General features: G+C 37.7%; 1 pseudogene; it reads right to left on the reverse strand.

Annotated features, from left to right (window-relative positions):
• Positions 1-1,197: 1,197 nt before the first annotated feature.
• On the reverse strand, positions 1,198-7,799 carry LOC119807649 (annotated as a pseudogene).
• Positions 7,800-22,761: the final 14,962 nt, after the last annotated feature.

A 22,761-nucleotide genomic window follows, 5' to 3' on the forward strand; every position in this document is an offset into this window, starting at 1 on the left:
TGTACCCATGCATTCAAGTGTACTTCCCACTTTCTCTTCTATAAGGTTCACTGTGGCTGGCTTTATGTTGAGGTCTTTGATCCATTTGGACTTGAGTTTTGTTCATGGTGATAGATATGGGCCTATTTTCATTCTACTACATGTTGATATCATTATGTCAGCACCATTTGTTAAATATGCTCTCTTTTTTCCATTTGATATTTTTTGCTTTTTTGTCAAAATATCAGATGTTCAAAAGTATGTGGATTAATATCCGGCTCTTCTATTAGGTTTCCTCCTGTCAGTTCTTATGCCAATACCAGGCTGTTTTCAGTACTGTAGCTCTGTAGTAGAGTTTGAAGTCAAGGATTGTGCTGCCTCCAGAGTTCTTTTATTGTACAGGATTGTTTTGGCTATCCTGTGTTTTTTGCTTTTCTATGTGAAGTTGACTATTGTTCTTAAGAGGTGTGAAGAATTTTTTTGGATTTTGATGGGCATTGCATTGAATCTGTAGATTGCTTTTGGTAAAGTTGCCATTTTTATTATGCTAATTCTGACTACCCAAGAGCATAGGAGATCTTTCCACTTTCTGCTGTCTTCTTCAATTTCTTTCTTTAAAGATTTAAAGTTCTTCTCATACAAGTCTTCCACTTGTTTGATTTGAGTTACTCCAAGACATTTTATGCTATCCATGTCTATTGTGAAGGCTGTTGTTTCTTTGATTTCTTTCCCAGCCCTTTTATCATCTGTGTACAAGAGGGCTACTATTTTTTTAGTTAATCTTGTATTCTGCTACATTACTGAAAGTGTTTATGAGTTGTAGAAGTTCCTTGTAGAATTTTTGGGATCGCTTATGTAAACGATCCCAAATATAAGTTAATATAAGTTATAAGAGCTAATACAAAGCCTGATCTAATGGGCCAATAAGTTTATAACCTAATGTGGATTCTCTGTGTGATTTTCTTTGGGGTCTTACCAACTGTGGGAACTGGGCAGGACAGAAACCCAAAGGAGCAGGCCCTCATGCTACAAAATGGTACCACGTGAACAACTGCATCCACATAAAGCCTGGCAGAGCTTGGGAAGTAATTCTAGACAGAAAAGGATAGAGTAAAGCAGGGCTTCATGGTAGCAGCAATTTCTAGGGGTCCTTAAAGAAGAAATGGAAAAAATGGCTTAAGGAAATCAAAGAAAGAGAAACAAAAAATGTAAGAAACTTTAAAAATCCTTTAAAGAAAACCAAGAGAGTCAAGAAAAATCAATCAAACAGATGAAGGAAACAGTTCAACACTTAAAAATTGAAATAGAGGGAATAAATAAAACACGAAGCAGCATACCTGAAAGCTGCTGTGGGACAATGGTCTTGTACCCTGTAAAGATTTGTCTGTTGTATTGGTTTAATAAAATTCTGATTGACCAATAGCCAGGCAGGAAGTAAGGTGAGAGAATTCTGAGAAGAGAAAAGGGTCAGTCTGCAGTCATCACAGAAGAAGCCAGACACAGAGGAAGCAACATGAGAATGTCTCACTGATAAAAGGTATCAAGCCAGAAGGCTAACACAGACAAGAATTATAAACTAATTTAAGATGTAAGAGTTAAGAAGAAGCCTGAGCTAATAGGCCAACCAGTTTATAATTAATATATACTACCGTGTGTTTCTTTGGGACTGAATGGGTGAGGGACCAGACTGGACAGAAATTACTGCCAACAGAAAGCTCTAGAACAAAAAGAAGCAAACTCATCCAGAAGGAGTAGATGACAGGAAATAATCAAATTGAGGGCTAAAATCAATAAAATAGGAACAAAGAGAAAAATCCAAAAGTTTTTCTTTGAGAAAATCAACAAGATCGACAAACCCCTATCCAAACTAACCAAAAGGCAGAGAGTGTAGTGGCATTTCATTTGTATTTTAATAAAATTAATAAAATAAAGCTTTCCTGGGGATCAGAAAAGTAAAGCAGTCATACTGGCCAGCCTTAAAGACCAGGCAGAAATGACATACACCTTTCATCCCAATAGCCACACTAGTTTGCCATAGAAACCAGGTGGTAGTGGTGCATGCTTTTAATCCCAGCCTTAGAGGGGATTATAAATTGGGAGGAGACAGCTCTCAGACAGTCTCCTTCCTAGAGGAAGGATCACCATTTTAAGACTGGGGTCTAGGTAACAGTCAGTGGCTGGCTGCTTTGTTTTTCTGGTCTTCAGAATGAACCCCAATTTTTTTCTCTGAGTTTTTATTAATAATGCTTCAAGAGAGATTATATAATTAACAAAATAAACAATGAAAAGGGGGACATAGCAACAGATACTGAGAAAATCAAGAGAGTCATAAGGTCATACTTCAAAACATATATTCCACGAAGTTGGATAATTTAGATAGGTACCAAAATTAAATCAAAACCAGATTAAAGGAACTTAAATAGACCTATAACCCCTAAGGAAAGAGAAACAGTCATTAAATGACTATTTTAAAAAAAAAAAAAAGCCCAGCGTCAGATGACTTCAGTGAAGTATTCTACTAGAATTTCAAAGAAGAGCTAATACCAACAGTCTTCAAATTGTTTCAAACAATAGAACTAGAAGTAATATTGTCAAGCTCCTTTTATGAGGCTATAGTTACCCTGACACCAAAACCACACAAAGATACAACAAAGAAAGAGAATTACAGTCAGGCTCCCTTATGAACATTAATATAAAAATACTCAATAAAATACTAGCAAATTTAATCCAAGAGCACATCAAATAAAATCATCCACCATGATCAAGGCAGCTTTATCCCGGGGGTGTAGGGATGGTTCAATAAAGAAAACATGTCAATGTAATCCACCATATAAATAAGCTAAAAGAGAAAATAATATGATCATCTCATTCGATACTGAAAAGGCCTTTGACAAAATCCAACATCCCTTCATGATAAAGGTATTGGAAAGATCAGGGATACAAGGGACATACATAAATATAATAAAGGCAATTTAGAGCAAACTGATAACCGACATCAAATTAAATGGAGAAAAACTCAAAGCAATTCCACTGAAATCAGGGACAAGAAAGATAAGGCTGTCCACTCTCTCCACATCTATTCAATATAGTACTCAAAGTTCTAGCGAGAGCAATAAGACAAGAAAAGGAACCAAGAGGATACAAATTGGAAAGAAGCAAGGCTTTTGCTATTTACAGATGATATGATAATATACATGAGGGACTCCAAGAATTCTACCAGGGAACTCATACAACTGTTAAACACGTTCAGAAATGTAGTGCTATACAAAATTAACTAAAAAAAGTAGTAGGGCCTATATAAAATAATAAATGGGCAGAGAAAAATTCAGAGAACCACCATCCTTTACAATCTCGATAAATAATATGAAATATCATGGGGTAATTCTGTCCTAACAAGTAAAATGCCTGTATGACAAGAACTTTAAGTCTTTAAAGAAAGAAATTGAAGAAGATATCAGAAAATGGAAAGATCGCCCAGAATCATGCACAGACCTCAATAGAACAATACTCAACTCCATATGGAAAATTAGAAAACACAGGATAGCTGGACAGTGATGGTGCACACCTTTAATCCCAGCTCTTGGTAGGCAGAGGAAGGTGTATCTCTGCAAGTTCAAGGCCAGCCTGGTCTACAAGAGTTAGTTCCAAGACAGGCTCCAAAGCTACAGAGAAACCCTGTCTCAAAAAACAAAAACAAAAAGCCCCCACAGGATAGCTAAAACAATCCTGTACTATAAAGGATGTACTACAAAAAGACATCACCATCCCTGACTTCAAGCTCTACTATAGAGCCATAAAAAGTCATAAAAAAAAAAAGGCTTGGTATTGGCCTAAAGAAAGACACATGAACCAATGGAATCAAATTGAAGACCCTGACATTAAAACATACACCTGAACATTATGAACACCTGACTTTTGACAAAGAAGCTAAAACTGCACAATGGAAAAATGAAAGCATCTTCAACAAATGATGCTGGCATAACTGGATGTCATCATATAAAAGAATGCAAATAGAACCATATCTATCACCATGTGCAAAACTCAAGTCCAAGTGGATCAAAAACCTCAACATAAATCCAGGTACACTGAACCTGATAGAATAGCAAATGGAAGAAGCCTTGAACACATTGGCACAAGAGACCACTTCCTAAATACCAGCAGCATAGACACTAGGAGCAACAATCAATAAATGGGAATAAATGGGACTTCCTGAAATTAAAAAGCTCATGTAAGGCAAAGGACACCATAAATAAGACAAAATGACACCCTACAGAATGGAAAAAGATCTTCATCAACCCCACATCTGTCAGAGGGCTGATCTCCAAAATATGTAAAGATATCGACGAACTAGTCGTCAAAATACAAAATAATCCAATGAAAAATGGGGTGCAGTGCTATGGACCAGCTCAGCTGGAGCACTGGGATCAATGGGACAGGGTCTCAGGAATAGGTGGATAAGGAGTTGGTGAATGACAAACACACACAAGACTCAAAAGGAAATTGCATCTAAATGCATCTTTACTAGGCATGAGGCTCATTCTTTGTAGAGAAAAGATTGCTTAACAGCATATATTATTTATTCATGTGGTACAGATTATTCTTAGAATCATTGTATCAGATACATGAGAATAGAATTTCATCAGACAGATGTCCCCAGTGCAAGCCTGCGGCTGGTCATGCTAGATATGGCTTGGCATTAGTTTTGATATAAATCTTTATCTAGGCTGAGTTCATGGTATTTTGAGCTAAGGGCAAGCAGTTGTGGTTAACAGTCACACAGCCTACAGTCTTTCTATATTTCTGCAATCTGTGCAGAACTTCTTCTTTCCTCCTCCTTCTCCATATTTCTAACTCTTTTTCAAACCTTCTCCAAAACCAATCTTAAGAAGTTATGACATGTATCTCTCTCATCTACCCTTATCCCATTTTTGCTGCACCTGTCTTAATTGTTAATTAAGTTTGCCTTTTGTTCTTCATTTAATAAGCACCAGACTAAACCTGGAAGCCTTTTTCCCTTGAATGTTAACCCATCTTCCTCCATTAGCATCATATACTTCTGTGTATGGTAATGGCTCATCAGTAGAAACTGGAAACTTAAACATACTATCTTCCCTTCCAGAAGAAATCAGACCGTATTCCTTAGAACATAAGCAGTTAAAGCCAAGAGTGCAAGGGCTCCAATGCAGAAATCACAGCACACATGCACACAAGCACACACACACACACCCCTTCTCTGTGGGCACTCCTCCTTGAAGCTTGTGCCACTGTGAGAGATCATGCAGACTCCGCAGGAGGTGGCATGACAGTACAGATCTCAACACAGAATTCTCAACAGAAAAGTCTCAAGTGGCTTAAAGACATTTAAGGAATTGCTCAACATCCTTAGTCATCAGGGAAATGCAAATCAAAATGACTCTGAACTACCATCTTGCACCAGAATGGTCTGAATGGCTAAGATCAAAAATACAACACTTCTCTCACTTGGGCTGGTTCCACTCCCATTAGCAGCTTTCCCTCAGCAGGTATCCAACAGCCTGGGGTCTCTGAGGCAATCCAGGTTTGACTTTCACAGATTCACACAATGGCCTCTCTAGGCCTCCAAGCAGTGACACCCCAGTGCCTGGCCTCAGCAGTTTTCCTCAGTCACAAAGGGAGATTCCATAACCTCTTTTTTCTAACCTTCATCTTAAGTCAGAACCATGTGGCCAAAGCTGCCAAGTTCTGCTGCTTTCTGGGGCTGTGATGTGGCTCCTCATCCAATGACCTGCTTTCTGGGGCTGTGATGTGGCTCCTCATCCAATGACATCTTCACCTGCTTTCTGTTTTCTATGGTTTCCTTCACTGCCCAGCTCAGATTTCCTGGAACTAAGTACAGGGAGGAGAAACTTTATTCAGAATATACTGTATGAAACAGAACTATTATCAGTAAAAGAAAAAAATGTAAGTGGAGTGTGGTGTTGAATATTTGAAATCCCAGAGTAGGAGAGGCAGGCACAAGAAAATACCTGTGATATCATTTTGTCCTATTTGGCAATCCCCGGGTCACTGAGAGACATTATCAAAACCAAGGTGAGTGGATTGTGAAGAAAAACAGAAAACGTTGCCTCCTTGCCTTAACATACACATGCTCACAGATTCTTCATCTGTGTATACACACACACATACACAAAAAACACACTGTACATCATATATATGAACAATTTTTATTTTATGACTAATATGTCAGTAAGAATTGATGAAGAACAAATACACAAGCACATGGAATTTTCATATAAAGCTCATTATATAACTGTGGTAAAAAAAGAAAATTTAAATTCACAAAATTTTCTGGATCCAGAGAAACTATACTTAAGAAAGAGAATAAAAGTTTAAATAAGATATTTAAACTAATTTTTGATGACTGAGAGTAGATTAAAATCCCTTTGAATGAAAAACGTAAAAAGTCAGCATCAGCAAAGAGCTTCCTTTGAGTAACCTCAGCATCAAGGGAACATATATAGTATAAAGTAAAGAGGAGAAAGTAAGAGAATTTCTGTGGAAATTTTAACTTACCATATACAGTGAACTTAAAGGGCTCTAGAGCACTTGGCAGCAGAAACGTCACAAGAATGAGCATGTGTAATAGCAAAAAAATTATTTAAATGTATGAAGAATCTTGATTTGCTACTTGAACTATTGAACAGTTTAAGAATATATTATATTTTGAAAAATATAATTGCAACTGCACCAATATGATACCTTATAACCATTTGTATGTCCAGTTCAGGGGGGGGCAATGACCTCTTCTCTGTGGATATCAGGAATTCACACATACATACATGCTGACCCAATACTCATAAATATAAATAAAAATAATTTTGTTAAAAAATAAATTATCCTTTTTTTAAAATATGGTGGCACACCAACTGCATGTTTTTGAGCATATTAGTTATTCTGTTATCAGAACTAATTTGTATCAGAGGAGTAATTGTGGGATAGACATTCATCAGAAACTTCTGGATACTCAGGATGACTGGGTCGTACATCCATAACAGGACTGCAGTGGATGAGATGATGAAGTCCACCCAGTACATGACCACAAAGCAAACCACCAGCAGCAAGATGCTCTGGGTGGCCCTTTTCTCAGGAGATGCTCTCAGGTGGCTGAGGCTGTGAAGATGTTTGTGTTGCCTCTGATGTCTGAACAAGATAATCACCATGTATGCACTAGTGGCCAGCATAAGTCCTATGAGAAATACATCTCTGGAGGTTACCACTGTTAAAATGAATCCCTTGATGATGTAGTTCATGGGGAAGAGGGAGCAGGATTTAGTGATCTTCATCTGGTTGGTTTCACTCATGTTGGTAAAAGCTCCAACATAAAAGAATCGGTTGCTAATGAATAACAAGTTGAAAGACCAGATAAATAAGAAAGCATAGATCGTGTATTTTTTTAGTTTATATTTAAATTTTGCCATAAAAGAGGAACTGGGACTAATAGTGACAGCCTGGAACACACTCAGGAGGCAGGTGATGCAGATGGAGAGGCCTCTCATCACCCTGCTTATGTAAAAAGTTGTCTTACATTTGAAGTCATTATCAACATTCAGTGACTCAAATATGACCCAAAGCCAAATATCCACTCCAGTGATGAGCAGCACTATGTGGATGAAGGCCAGTTGACAGGAGATCAAGTCCGTGGGCTTAGGTCTGTGACCTAGAATTATGAAAGTGTAGGAAAAAAGGAGAAAAATGTTGGCTAGGACTCCAAGTGCAGCTTGGAAATTAAGGACATTCTTTAATGAGTACATACGTGGAAAGTGTACTCATCTTAACACCATAGTAGAAGCATATTTTATATACCTGGAAAAATAATAGAGTATACATCAGACTTGTGATTCACTGGTCAGTGTGTCTATATCACCATTCAATTGTCCCTACTAATATTTGATTAACTTTTGATCCTCCTGTCTGGATATCATAGCCCACATTTCTATATACTTCTCCATGTAGCTACCTGTGTATGTAGCATACTTGATAAACGCATTCACAGTCACATCCTACACAGAACGCACACTTTGTGGGCCTGCTATTCACCTAGGGGTCATGCCTTAGAAATCCAATCCTATTGATTTACATTGCCTCGTTTTATAGTTAACAACTAAAGAACTCATGATGAACACAGCGTATTAGTCACATGTTTACCACCGAGTAAAACTTACATTGACATGGAAAGTATTCACAAAAGAAATCCAAAAACGTGAGGTGAGTCAGTCTTATGTTACATTATTTTAATATGCTATATTTTGCAACTATCCATGTTTTGACCCATAATTCTAATAGAATCACAGTGATAATTCATGATAACCCCACTATTTTAATCAGTAAAAATGTCTATCTCAATTTATCCTTTTTCATGGAATCTTACATCTTCAGGATCTGGTATTAAAGACAATACAGATCGAGACCATTATTGCACTTTTCACACCCTAATAATTGAAAAATCATTAATTATGATTGTAAATGGTCCTAAATGTCTCTCAGTTTAGTTCCTATTCATCACTTTTATGAGACTGCATTTCAGGTTTAAAGAACTAACTCCCAGCTATGAAAACAAATGTTATTTTTCTTTTCTGTCTTGAAGGAAAACGTAAATAGTTAAAAGTATGATTACTTGTGACTTTTTCAGTCCCCTGCACTGCTATTTTACCTACCTCTCTCTTTCTTCTGTATTTACCTTCCACTTACTGAGCTTCACTTTCCCCACTTCCCTGATGCGACCATTGGTAGCCTACAAGTCTCCTCTATTGCTCCCCACCACTCCTATCCTGTCAACGACAGTTTTACTTTCCTCTCTTCTGCATTCACAACCGAAGATATGAAGCTAGGAGCCCTCAACGAGAGAGGACATGTGACACTAAGACAAATACTATTTTCAACACAGTGTGGCAACCAGGAACTTGTAGGAAATGACTATATAGTGATTTTTCTTGGAATTTGTGTTTTAAAAGAGATTCCGTCCCATGCAGTGGAAATCAAGGTCCCCAGTGTTAACATGGTCATCAGCATCCAGACAGTTTTTATTATTTCACTCAACAGTCTGACCTTTAGGGCCTATATTAGTTATTTGGCCTGATGACCAGGGTCACTATTTTATCAAATTAATTTAATTCAGTACTTTAAAATTGGCTTTGTGATAGAGAAATAGAAAACACTGACTCAGAAGAGTTCCTTTGTAGTTTCAAGTTCACTCATATAAGTAAGCCCATATACACAAATGCATAGATGCATGTATGTCTAGAAATTATGCAGAAGTTAGTGGCTGAGAGCTCTCTAAAATGACACTATGAATGAGACCATAAACCAAGCTTTATGTTTATGTGAGTTTGGCTCATAAATAGCTTGATCTAGTAAAGGAATAGAATCACCCCAATTGCCAGAGTCTGATTCCCTCACCAACATACATCCACAGTAGTGGTGTTCTGGGACATTTTTTTAAGCTCCAGGGTCAAGGTGGAGATATTGTTCAGTGTTAATGAGTACATTTTGCTCTTGCAAAGACCTGGGTATGATTCCCAACAAATCCATGGTTGTTCAAGGCCATCTGTAACTCTAGTTCAAAAGAATCCATTGCCCTCCTGTCCAGGCATGAAAGTGGTGCACATAAAATACATGTAGGCAAAATATAGTATATGCAAAATAAAATAAATCTTAAATAAATATATATATAAGCTCCACAGTAATACTAATTCAAGTCTTGGTCTCCAAATTCTAAGAACTGTAGCCCAAATGATTTTTTAAATTGCAAATGGACAAACTATATATATGTAATAATTTATTATTAATTATACATCCATAATTATTAATATATCATATGCATAATAATATAAGGTGAAAAAGTAATCTAAGATGCTCATTTCTTATCCCAAAGGTATGCACTTTAACCTCTCTACTTAATATCCATTGCTTTGTAAGTGTTTATTACACTTACACATCTTCTGATTTACCAAGTGGTATATTTCTCTGGAGCTCACTGTAGTTGAGACTTGGACAAAAATGACCATAGCTACCATAGATACAAAATGAGTTCCTAACATATATATGAACTGAGGAAAAAATCATTTGTTTTATTTAAAATTTCACTGTTGGGGGCTTTTACATTAGTTTAAGTTGTAATACTTAGTGTAAGTATTAAAATACAAAGTGTACCCAAAAACATTTATAATAGTGGAGAAGCAATGGCTGTTAAATTGACTAGATCCAAAGACTAAGTCATCTGCAGGTTTCTGTCTGGAAACTTATATGATATTAAGAATGTCTTATGTTTCACTAGGCCATAAGTTGAAACTTTCCTAAGAAAGTATACACAAATTGAACAGAACAGATAAACAGTAACTTAGTTAATATTTGTTGTCTATTTCTAACTTATATATGAATGCATAGTCAGTTGACTTGCGAAAAGTAGTAAAATGAGAAAATACAAAATACAATTATTTAAATGTATCTTAATATTATAAATGTACTTCTGCAAACAAATAAATGTGTGTTCTTTGTTTTTCACCCTCGAAGTTATTTTGGGTGTTTTATGCCAGGGATGGAAAACTAACACGCTGTCAACTAACACACATAATCTATATGGAAACATGTTCTTAGAATTATTAAAGCACACACTCAGGAGAATTTATAGTCAGATACACTTGCTAAAATATTCCATTTGAGGCTACTTTTTACATATGTACTAGTGTACAATCATTGTAAAAAGGGATGAGTTTCATGACATTTATTTTCAATATATAATATTTATTGAGCATCTCCACCCTATTAGCCTTTCCTGTTCTTGCTTTCTGAACTTCTACTAGGCCCTGTCCTCTCTCCAGGAGCCCCACCTTCTACTGTCACATACATTAAAATCAGATATCATAGTAAGCAGAATCTATGTTCTTTTACAAATCATTTCTCTGATTTTATATCTATAAGAATCTGTTGTGTTTGCTATTGATACAGTAAGACTCAAAAGTCAAATTTTAAGCAGAGAATTATCTAGTATTTTAATACAGAAAATCTTAATTAATTCACCACCTACTTATAGTTCTCACTATTAATGAATAGAAAAACAAACCCCTCACCTGGCCGGGCCTTTGAAAAGCATCCATGTAGAATGAGGCCCTACGAAGTAGTTATAAAGAAGAAAAGTCATCAGCTCATCTCCCTCTAGACCCATAATTATTATTTCATCTGTAAGGGCAATCCTGTCCTTGAGGTTGTCAGAAAGTGCAACTATCAAATGGGAAAGTGAACTTCCCTAATCCTAGGAAAACAGTGCAGTAGGAACAGCTGAGCTTTGGGATTGCTGTGTGTGAGCTATTCTCCCCAGGCCCTATATGTCTGTGTGAATTAGCTGATCCCAGTCCTTGGGAACAAAACAAAAGTAAAAATAACAATATACCATTTATAAAAGTAGAAAAAACATTTCAATTCTCCAAGGTATCCTTTCTGCTTCCAAAATATTCCTAATAGCCTCCATTCCTACTTGACAGTGGTTTTGGGACCTCACCTAGAAATTAACAACACTTTGCTAAAATTAAGAAAATGTCACCACCTCCAAACACTCTTTAAGAAAAGTAATCTTTCTTACACAGGCACAGGCTTGAGGTGATGTAATCAGCAGACAGTGACTTGTGGAGCTGTACATGTCTAGATAATATTGTTTCTGTGGGATACCATGGAGAAATAAAACCTTCAAATTCTATGTGCAGGTGAGGGAGAAGAATCCCAAGTCAATGGCAAATACAAGACCTTCAAAGAGATCATAGAGAGAACTGTCCCAAACTAAGAAAAGACTCACCCATACAATGGCAAGAAGCACACAGAACACAGTAAAGAAAAGACAGAGAAAAAAATTAAGTGGCAACTCATAGTTAAAACACAAAGTAGACAGGACAGTAAAGGTGTAGTGCAAGTTTCAAGAGAAAAACTGCAATCCACAAATAAAGAAAACCCATCAAAATAATAGCTGATTTTTTAAGGAAAACTTTCAAACCCAAAAGAGGCTGGAGCAATACAACTCAAGTCCTAAATGAGAGCCAAACTAAAATAATAAGCCCAGCAAAACTACTGCCATGACTGAAGGACAAGGAACAATTTTCCGCATCATAGATAGCCTGAAAATGTTTATGTTCAACATACCAAACCTAAGCTAATACAGGAACATTTGTTTGGGGCTAAAGAGAAGAATGAGCAAAGCAGAAAGACTGTGGAAAGAAACACAAGCCATAGACATAAAGTCCCACTGAGTACACAGCAACACAATCAACAACATGAAGACCAGAACTAACACACACATATTTCAATAACAATTTAAACATGAGTGGCCTCAATTCGAAAGGATCAAGAAAACTGAAATGGAGCAATGAAGAAAACACAAACCGAGGGCCAGCTGGATATGGAAAATCTAGGTAAACAAACAGAAACTACAGAAACAAGCATAACCAACAGAATACAAGAGATAGAAGAAAGAATCTCAGATTCTGAAGACACAATAGAGAAAATAAAAGCACTGATCAAAGAAAACAGCAAATCAAACAAATTCTTATCACTAAACATTCAAGAAATCTGTGACACAATAAAAAAAAAACAAACCTAAGAATAATAGAAGTAGATGAAGGAGAAGAATTACAGCTCAAAGGCCTAGAAAATATATTCAATAAAATTATGGAAGAAAACTTTCCCAACCTAAAGAAAGATATTCCTGTATGGTTCAAGAAGCATATAGAACACCAAATAGACTGGATCAAAAAAAAAGACATCTCCTCGCCATATAATAATTAAAACACAAAACATACAGAATAAAGAAAGAATATTAAGAGCTGCAAAGGAAAAAGGTCAAGTAACTTATAAAGGTAAACCTATCCGACTTACACCTGACTTCTCAATGGAAACCATGAAAGCCAGAAGGTCCTGGATAGATGTACTGCAGAAACTAAGAGACCATGGATGCAAGCCCAGACTACTATACCCAGCCAAGCTTTCGTTCACTATCAATTGAGAAAACAAAATATTCCAGGATAAAAACAAATTTAAACACTATATAGCCACAAATCTAGCCTTACAGAAAGTAATAGGAGGAAAATCACAAACCAAGGAGTCCAACATTGCCCACAATAACTCAGACATCTAGCGATCCTTCCCAAGCACAACTAGAAGAAGGGAAACACACAGTCTCTACTACAAAAAAATGATCAGAGTTAACAACCACTGGTCATTAATATCACTTAATATCAATGGACTCAATTCACCTATAAAAAGGCACAGGCTAAGAGATTGGATACGAAAACAGGATCCAACATTCTGCCATTTACAAGAAACACACAACCACAAAGACAGACATCTACTCTGAGTAAAGTTTTGGGAAAAGGTTTATCAAGCAAATGGACCTAAGAAACGAGCAGGTATGGCCATACTAATTTCTAACAAAGTTGACTTCAAACTAAAATCAATCAGAAGAGATGGAAAGGGACACTTTATACTCATAACAGGAACAATTCATCAGAATGAAGCCTCAATCCTGAATATTTATGCTCCTAATATAAAAGCACCCACTTATGTAAAAGAAACATTACTAGAACTCAAGGCAGCCATCAAACCACACACTATAATAGTAGGAGACTTCAACACTCCTCTCTCACCAATGGACAGGTCAATCAGACAGAAACCTAACAGAGAATTGAAAGACTTATTGGAGGTAATGAACCAAATGGACTTAACAGACATCTATAGAACATACCACCCAAATAGGAAAGAATATACCTTCTTCTCTGCAGCTCATGGAACCTTCTCAAAAATTGACCACATACTCGGTAACAAAGCAAACTTCCACAGTTACAAAAAAATATTAGTAACCACCTGTGTCTTATCAGATCACCATCGAATAAAGTTAGAATTTAACAATAATTCTACCTCCAGAAAGCATACAAACCCTTGGAAGCTGAACAGTCAACTACTGAACCACCCCTGGGTCAGGGAAGAAATAAAGAAAGAAATTAAAGTCTTTCTTGATTTCAATGAAAATAGACACAACATATTGATTGGGAGAATATTTTTACTAACCCCGCAACAGAAAAAAAGTCTGATCTCCAAAATATATAAAGAACTCAAGAAACTAGACTTTAAAATGCTAATTAACCCAATTAAAAAATGGGGTACTGATCTGAACAGAGAATTCTCAACTGAAGAAGTTCAAATGGCTAAAAGACACTTAAGGTCATGCTCAACCTCCTTAGCAATCAGGGAAATGAAAATCAAAACAACTTTGAAATGCCATCTTTTCCAACATTGTGCCTGAAAGACTAGCTAGAACAATAAGGCAAGAGAAGAATACAAAAGGGATACAGGTAGGGAAAGAAGTAGTCAAATTATCCCTATTTTCAGATGACATGGACTATGCATTAAAGATCCCCAAATTATCAGAACATTACTATAAATGATAACCAAATCGAGCAAGGTGGTAACACACAGAATCAACTTACACAAATCAATAGCTTTTCTATATAGCAACAACAAAACACACGCCCATTCAGAATAGCTTCAAAGAAAAAAATATTAGGGAACAAATCTAACCAAGGAAGCAAGAGGCCCCTACAAAGAAAACATTAAACCTCTGAAAAAGGAGATAAAGACAGTAGAAAATAGAAAGATATCCCTTATTCATGGATTAGTAGAATTAACATTGTAAAAAGGACAATTCTGCCAAAACTATTTTATATATTCAATGCAATTCAACCAAAATCTTATTCTTTAGAGAAATAGAAACACTATTCTAAAATTTGCATGGAACCACAAAAGATAACCAACCAATCCTGAGCAAGAAGAATAGTGCTGGAGCAATCACACAGTGATTAACAAAGTTTAAACATGGGCAGCAAATTACATGATATAGATGTAAAAAAAGACTTCCTGAATGGTGTGGGGGGTCCTTCTGTCTATGTGTTTGCTTTTATTGAAGAACAGTTTTGAGCCAATAACAAGGTCAGAACAGAACTAGGCAGGAAAAGCTAGGCTGTATGCTGGGAGAAGGAGGGCAGAGTCAGAGAGAAGCCATGGAGCTGCCGCCATAGTCAAACCTGCCAAAACTTTAGCTGGTAAGCCACAGCCACATGGCAATATACAGAATAATAGAGATGGGTTAGCTTCGGATATGAGTTTAGCCAGAAATACGCTTAAGCTATTGGTCAAACAGTACTGCTAATAATATGGTTTTCTGAGGGGTTATTTCATGGCTGGGCAGCTGGGACAAATAAGCGACCCTTTACCCCACACCCAAATAGGATTCTATTTACCCAACAAGAAAGGCAGACAACAAACAAGACGGACTTCATGGAAATAAAGTTTCTGCACAGTCATGGGGGGAAAAAGCTAACCAGGTGAAGGGGAAGCTCATAGAACAGAATAGAATCATTGCCAGTTATATATTTGACAGAGGTTTAATATTGAGAATACACAAATAACTCAAAAAAAACAAAGAGCCAAAAAGAAAAATGACCCATTCACAAAATGGGCCTTAGGCAGAATAGAGAGCTCTCAAAAGAAGAAAAAGAAGTGGCTAAGAAATATCTCAAAAGATATTCATCATCTCCAGCAATTATGAAAATGCAAATCAAAACAGCCTTGACATTTTATAATGTCCCTCTCAGGATGACAAAGATGAACAAAACAACTGACAACAAATGCTGGAGGGAGTCTAGGAACAAATGGACCCTTCATTTACTGCTGATGGGACTGAAAACTGGTGCAGCTGCTATGGAAAGCAGTGTAGGGTATTCTCAAAAAGCTAAAAATAAATCTCTCATATGACCCAGCTATACAATTCCTCCTAAAATATCCTTATACCCACAGACCCCTTATCAAGGAAACTTCTCTTTGCAACCAACCTCTACAGAAAACCACAATTAATCAAAATGGAGAGATGTGAAGACCAGTCCCATTGGATACACATGCAAAACATTTCTACACCTAAGGCTCTGAGGACATTGCAGAAGAGGGGATGGAAAGATGGTAAAAACCAGAGGACCCCAAAGTTTGTTGTGAGATTGTGTAGCCTACTAACAACAGAAGCTGTGCCCATAACGTCTCACCAACATGACTGCCCAAATGTGACCTGAACAAGGCTGACGCCAATGAACAAGCCAAGTGGGAGTGGGGAAAGCCAATGAGGCCTCAACTCTACACAGCTTTACCGAGTGAACCCTGAGAAGATTCAGCAGGAGAGAGACCTTGGCAGGTGAGCGCCCATGCTACAGGTGAGAGACAGACATGTCAGACAGACAGAGCTTATGGTAGAAGTTTTATTAAGAGAAAGGGAATGGAAAAGGGGGTGAGAGAAGGGAAGAGACTTGTCTCTGAAGACAAGAGTGTGGAAGAGGAGAGAGGGAAGAGAGAAAGACAGAGAGAGAGAGAGAGAGAGAGAGAGAGAGAGAGAGAGAGAGAAGAGAGAGAGAGAAGCAAAGAAAAGGTAGAAGCAGATAGAGTTTCACCTTAAAGGTGAAAGGGTACTGTCTGCCCTGCACTCAGGTATGACACAGGGGCAATACACTCTGTCAAGTTCTCAAGGGGAGGGGCCAGGTATACCAAGTTGCTTACAGTGGAGTTCAAGACAGAAGGCAAAAAGGCCAAAGAATTGGAGCCCAAAAGACCAGTAGGTGTAAGGAACAAAGGTGTGGGGCAAGGGCTCTGGGTCCAAAGGACTAGGCTGGCCAGGGTACATCCTGCCAGGTGACAGGCCAGCATAATGCCTGACTCCTAACAAACCTTATACAACAATTGAGTAAACCTGGGGGTGGGAGAGTTAGTCCTCCCCAGAGAAGAGCACACCACTTGGTTGTCTAGTATCAAATAGTTAACCTTGAAAACATACATACAAGTAACTTTAAATAGACTCTACAAGCTATATTTAGGAATATATATGTATAAACAAATACATATATGTATGTAATAGCAATGAAGAAGAGACCATGAATTTGAATGATAATGGGAAAGGTATATGGAAAGGTTTGGTGGGAGAAAAGGGAAGGAAGAAATATAATTAAAATCTCAAAACAAACAAAAACAAAATTTCTTCTAAAATGGATGAATTCCTTGACAAAATTAAACTCAACTAAGATAAACAGTTTAAACATATCTGTAATAAGCAACCAGATGGAAGTAGTACTTTTAAAAATCTCTTAACTAAATTAAGCCCTGGCCCAGACAGATTTACTACTGAAATCTATTCAACTTTTAAATTTTACCAGACTTTCAAAAAAAAAGGATAATACCATTGAAAGAATTTGGGAAAAACTCTAGAAGAACTAATATCAATTATTTTTTATTTCTCTAGAGTGATTAAAAATACCAATAAAAGAGAAAAGGATGCCAGAATATAAGTAAGGACAAAGAATTAATATAATACACTCAACATATAATATATACATGTATAAAATATTGGGAAAAAACTAAAAAATTTCTTTTAAAGAACATGGCTATATAGAAATTATAGTGAGCATAGAAAACCTCAAAGCCCACCCCCACAGTGGCACACTTCCTCCAACAAGGCCATACCTACTCCAACAAAGCCACATCTCCTAATAGTGCCAGACCCTATAAGATTATGGGGGCTAATTTCGTTCAAATTATCATAAAATCTGTATTAGTTGGGATTCTTTAGAGTCACAGAACTTATAGAATGAATATAGATTGCTCAGCAGTTAAGAACACTGCCTAGTCTTCCAAAGGTGAGCAACCAGGAAGACACCTAGTCAGTCATCCTCATCAACTTAGATCATGAAACTCAATATGGACAAGTTCAAAAGATTGCCATATATGGGCTGCCCATGCATGCTTCAGCATTGCCAAGTCATAAATAAAATAATAATAATAAATAATATATAAGTATGAATTTATTGAAATGACTTACAGTCTGCAGTCTAACAATGATTAGCTGTGAAAAGAAGTCCAAGAATCTAGTAGTTGCTCAGTTCTATGAGGCTGTGTGTCTCAGGAAGTCTTCTGCATATGTTGGAATCCCCAAGAAGTAGAAACAGATGTACTGACAAGGCAAGGGCAAGTAGGTGAAGAACAAACACACCACCTTCCTTCTTCCATTGTCCTCCCAGCAGAAGAAGGTGTGGCCCAGATTAAAAGCATGACTTCCAGCCTCAAGATCTGGATTAAAGGCAAGTGTCATCCTACCTCAAGGTCTGAATCATAACTATGTCCTCCATTTCTGGATTACACTTCATTCCGGATATAGTCACATTGACAACCAAAAATAGCCATCACAGAGTTCATGAAGTTCCACCAATATTTGATGGGATCTTGAAAACTGATTGCTTCTGAAGGAAAGAGGGTCAGTTTCCTCTCTATTCCCCCAATGTTTTAGCTCCAACTTCACGTGCTCTTACTTTTAAAACCACTGAGCCCACTAAGTGCTGCCTGCATGTATATGGTTGTAGGACCATCCAACTGGAGCATGGGTAGCCTCACAGGAGCCACATCCCTGAAAAAAAACTGACTCTCTTTCCCATCATTACATGGCTTGTTTTTCTTTACTCCTTTAATCTATGACTGTCTGTACTCTTTTATATTACTTTTACTGTCTCTTTAAAGACTTTACTTCTTTTTATAACTCTCTATGCTCTTTTTCTTCTCTCTTCAAAGCCTACATACATTTTCTAAATATGCTGTGTCTCATTTAGAGGTCTTTTATGTCTGAATCTGTCCTATTGTGTATCTGTAATCCTTTTCTGTCCAGATGTACTTCTTAAAATGATAAGCAGCATGGCTAGGACTAAGGCTTCTTTGCCTTTTGGCTCTGCCCAGTCCAACATGGAAGAGGTCTGTTCACTGCCTCTGAGACTGCAGCGTGGAAGCTGTCCTCACCACCTCAACTCTGGTAACCAGCTGGTCTATGCTGCCACCAAGTAACTTGTAGCACACTGCCCACAAACTCCATTCAAGTGCTCAGCCACCTGAAAGAACAAGAGTTTGGGCTGCCCTAATCAGGAAGCCACCATTTCTTACATTGAGTCAGTAAGCCTTTTCTTTTTTTTTTCTTTTTTTTTCCTCATTTTTTTATTAAAAATTTCCATCTCCTCCCTTCCTCCTTCCTCTTCCCTCCCCTCCCCTCCACCCATACTCCCACTCCCTCCCTCTCCAGGCCAAGCAGCCTTCAGGGTTCCCTACTCTATGTTAAGTAAAAGGTCCTCCCAACTCCCCCTAGGTCCAGGAAGGTAAGCAACCAAGCTGACAAGGCCCACCCATAGCCCGTCCACGCCCTACAATTCAATCCCATCGCCATTGTCCTTGGCTTCTCAGTCAGCCTCCACCGTCGGCCACATTCAGAGAGTCCGGTTTGGTCGCATGTTCCATCAGTCCCATTCCAACTGGAGTTGGTGATCTCCCATTAGTTCTGTCCCACTGTCTCCATGGGTGAACGCACCCCTCACGGTCCTGACTTTCTTTCTCATGTTCTCCCTCCTGCTCCACATCAGGACCTTGGGAGCTCAGTCTGGTGCTCTAATGCAGGCCTCTGTCATTTTCTACATCGACCGCCAGGTGGAGGTTCTATGGTGATATGCAAGAAATTCATCTGTATGGCTATAGGATCTGGCCTTTTCTGGTTTTCTCTCCTCAGATGCCCAAGGAACTAGCTGGGGGCATCTCCCTGGAAACCCAGGAACCCCTCTAGAGTCAAGTCACTTGACAACCCTCAGATGGCTCCCTTAATTAAGATATATGCTTCCCTGCTCCCATATCCACCCTTCCTATATCCCAAGCATCCCATTCCTCTGAGCTCTACCCATTCTCCCTTTCATGCTTTTCTCTCCCCATCTCCCCTTGGAACCATCCCACCCCACCCCCAAGTTCCCAATTTTTGCCCGGTGATCTTGTCTACTTCCAATATCCAGGAGGATTACTGTATGTTTTTCTTTGGGTTCACCTTCTTATTATCTTCTCAAGGATCACAAATTATAGGCTCGATGTCCTTTATTTATGGCTAGAAACCGATTATGAGTGAGTACATCCCATGTTCATTTTTTGGGTCTGGGTTACCTCACTCAGAATAGTGTTTTCTATTTCCATCTATTTGCATGCAAAATTCAAGATGTCATTGTATCTTACCGCTGAGTAGTATTCTAACATGTATATATTCCACAGTTTCTTCATCCATTCTTCCACTGAAGGGCATCTAGGTTGTTTCCAGGATCTGGCTATTACAAATAATGCCAATATGAACATACTTGAACAAATGCTTTTGTAGTATGATAGGACATCTCTTGGGTAAATTCCCAAGAGTGGAATTGCTGGGTCCTGGGGTAGGTTGATCCCAAATTTCCTGAGAAACCGCCACACTGATTTCCAAAGTGGTTGCACAAGAGTGCATTCCCACCAGCAATGGATGAGTGTACCCCTTACCCCACAACCTCTCCAGCAAAGGCTATCATTGGTGTTTTTTATTTTAACCAATCTGACAGGTATAAGATGGTATGTCAAAGTTGTTTTGATTTGCATTGCCCTGAGAGCTGAGGAGGTTGAGCATGATCTTAAGTGTCTTTTGGCCATTTGAACTTCTTCTGTTCAGAATTCTCTGTTCAGTTCAGTGCCCCATTTTTTAAATGGGTTAATCAGCATTTTGAAGTCTAGTCTCTTGAGTTCCTTATATATTTTAGAGATCAGAACTTTGTCAGTTGCAGGTTTGGTGAAGATCTTTTCCCAGTCAGTAGGATGCATTTGTGTCTTACTGACAGTGTCCTTTGCTTAACAGAAGCTGCTCAGTTTCAGGAGGTCCCATTTATTCAATGTTGCCCTTAATGTCTGTGCTGCTGGGGTTATACGTAGGAAATGGTCTCCTGTGCCCATATGTTGTAGAGTATTTTCCACTTTCTCCTCTATCAGGCTCAGTGTGTTCAGATTGATATTGAGGTCTTTAATCCATTTGGACTTGAGTTTTGTGCATGGTGATAGATGTGGATCTACTTTTATTCTTCTACAGGTTGACATCCAGTTATGCCAGCACGATTTGTTGAAGATGCTCTCTTTCTTCCATTGTGTACTTTTGGCTCCTTTATCAAAAATCAGGTGTTCATAGATTTGTGGGTTAAGATCTGGGTCTTCTCTTCGATTACATTGATAGACTTCTCTGTTTTTATGCCAATACCAAGCTGTTTTCAATACTGTAGCTCTGTAATAGAGTTTGAAGTCAGGGATGGTAATGCCTCCAGAAGTCCCTTTATTGTATAAGATTGTTTTGGTTATCCTGGGTTTCTTGTTTTTCCATATAAAGTTGATTATTGTCCTCTCAAGATCTGTGAAGAATTTTGATGGGACCTTGATGAGGATTGCATTGAATCTATAAATTGCCTTTGGTAGAATTGCCATTTTTACTATGTTGATCCTCCCAATCCACGAGCAGGGGAGATCCTTCCATTTTCTGGTATCCTCTTCAATTTCTTTCTTCAAAGACTTAAAGTTCTTGCCAAATAAATCCTTCACTTCCTTGGTTAGAGTTACCCCCAAGATATTTTATGCTATTTGTGGCTATCTTGAAAGGTGATACTTCTTTGATTTCCCTCTCTGCTTCCTTATCCTTTGTGTATAGGAGGACAACTGATTTTTTGGAGTTGATCTTGTAGCCTGCCAAGTTACTGAAGGAGTTTATCATCTGTAGGAGTTCTTTGGTGGAGTTTTTGGGGTTGCTTATGTACACTATCATATCATCTGCAAATAACGAAAGTTTAACCTCTTCCTTTCCAAATCGAATCTCCTTGATCCCCTTATGTTGTCTTATTGCTATTGCTAGAACTTCAAGCACTATATTGAAGAGATAAGGAGAGAGTGGACAGCCTTGTCGTGTTTCTGAATTTAGTGGGATGGCCTTGAGTTTCTCTACATTTAATTTGATGTTAGCTGTTGGCTTGCTGTAAATAGCCTTTATTATATTTAGGAATGACCCTTGTATCCCTAATCTCTCCAAGACCTTTATCATAAAGAGGTGTTGAATTTTGTCAAATGCTTTTTCAGCATCTAATGAGATGATCATATGGTTTTTTTCCTTCAGTTTATTTATATAATGGATTACATTGATAGATTTTCATATGTTGAACCAGCCATGCATCTCTGGAATGAAGCCTACTTGATCGTAGTGGATAATTTTTCTAATGTGTTCTTGGATTCGGTTTGCCAGTATTTTATTGAGAATTTTTGCGTCAATGTTCATAAGTGAGATTGGCCTGTAATTCTATTTCTTGATTGAGTCTTTGTGTAGTTTACATATCAGGGTAACTGTAGCTTCATAAAAGGAATTTGGCAATGACTGTTCTGTTTCTATATTATGAAATACCTTAAGGAATATAGGTATTAGGTCTTCTTGGAAGTTCTGGTAGAATTCTGCATTGAAACCATCTGGTCCTGGGCTCTTTTTGGTAGGGAGGTTTTTGATAACAGTTTCTAATTCTTCGCGACTAACAGAACTATTTAGAGCATTTACCTGGTCCTGGTTTAACTTTGGTATATGGTACTTATCTAAATAATGTCCATTTCTTTTACATTTTCCAATTTTGTGGCATACAGGCTTTTGTAGTAAGATCTAATGATTTTCTGAATTTCCTCTTTGTCTGTGGTTATGTCCCGCTTTTCATTTCTGATATCATTAATTTGTTTGTTCTCTCTCTGCCATTTGATTAGATTGGCTAGGGGTTTGTCAATCTTGTTGATTTTCTCCAAGAACCAGCTTTTTGTTTCATTGATTCTTTGGATTGTTTTCTGTGTTTC

This window comes from Arvicola amphibius, chromosome 2, assembly GCF_903992535.2.
Source record: "Arvicola amphibius chromosome 2, mArvAmp1.2, whole genome shotgun sequence".
Classification (NCBI taxonomy): Eukaryota; Metazoa; Chordata; class Mammalia; order Rodentia; family Cricetidae; genus Arvicola; species Arvicola amphibius.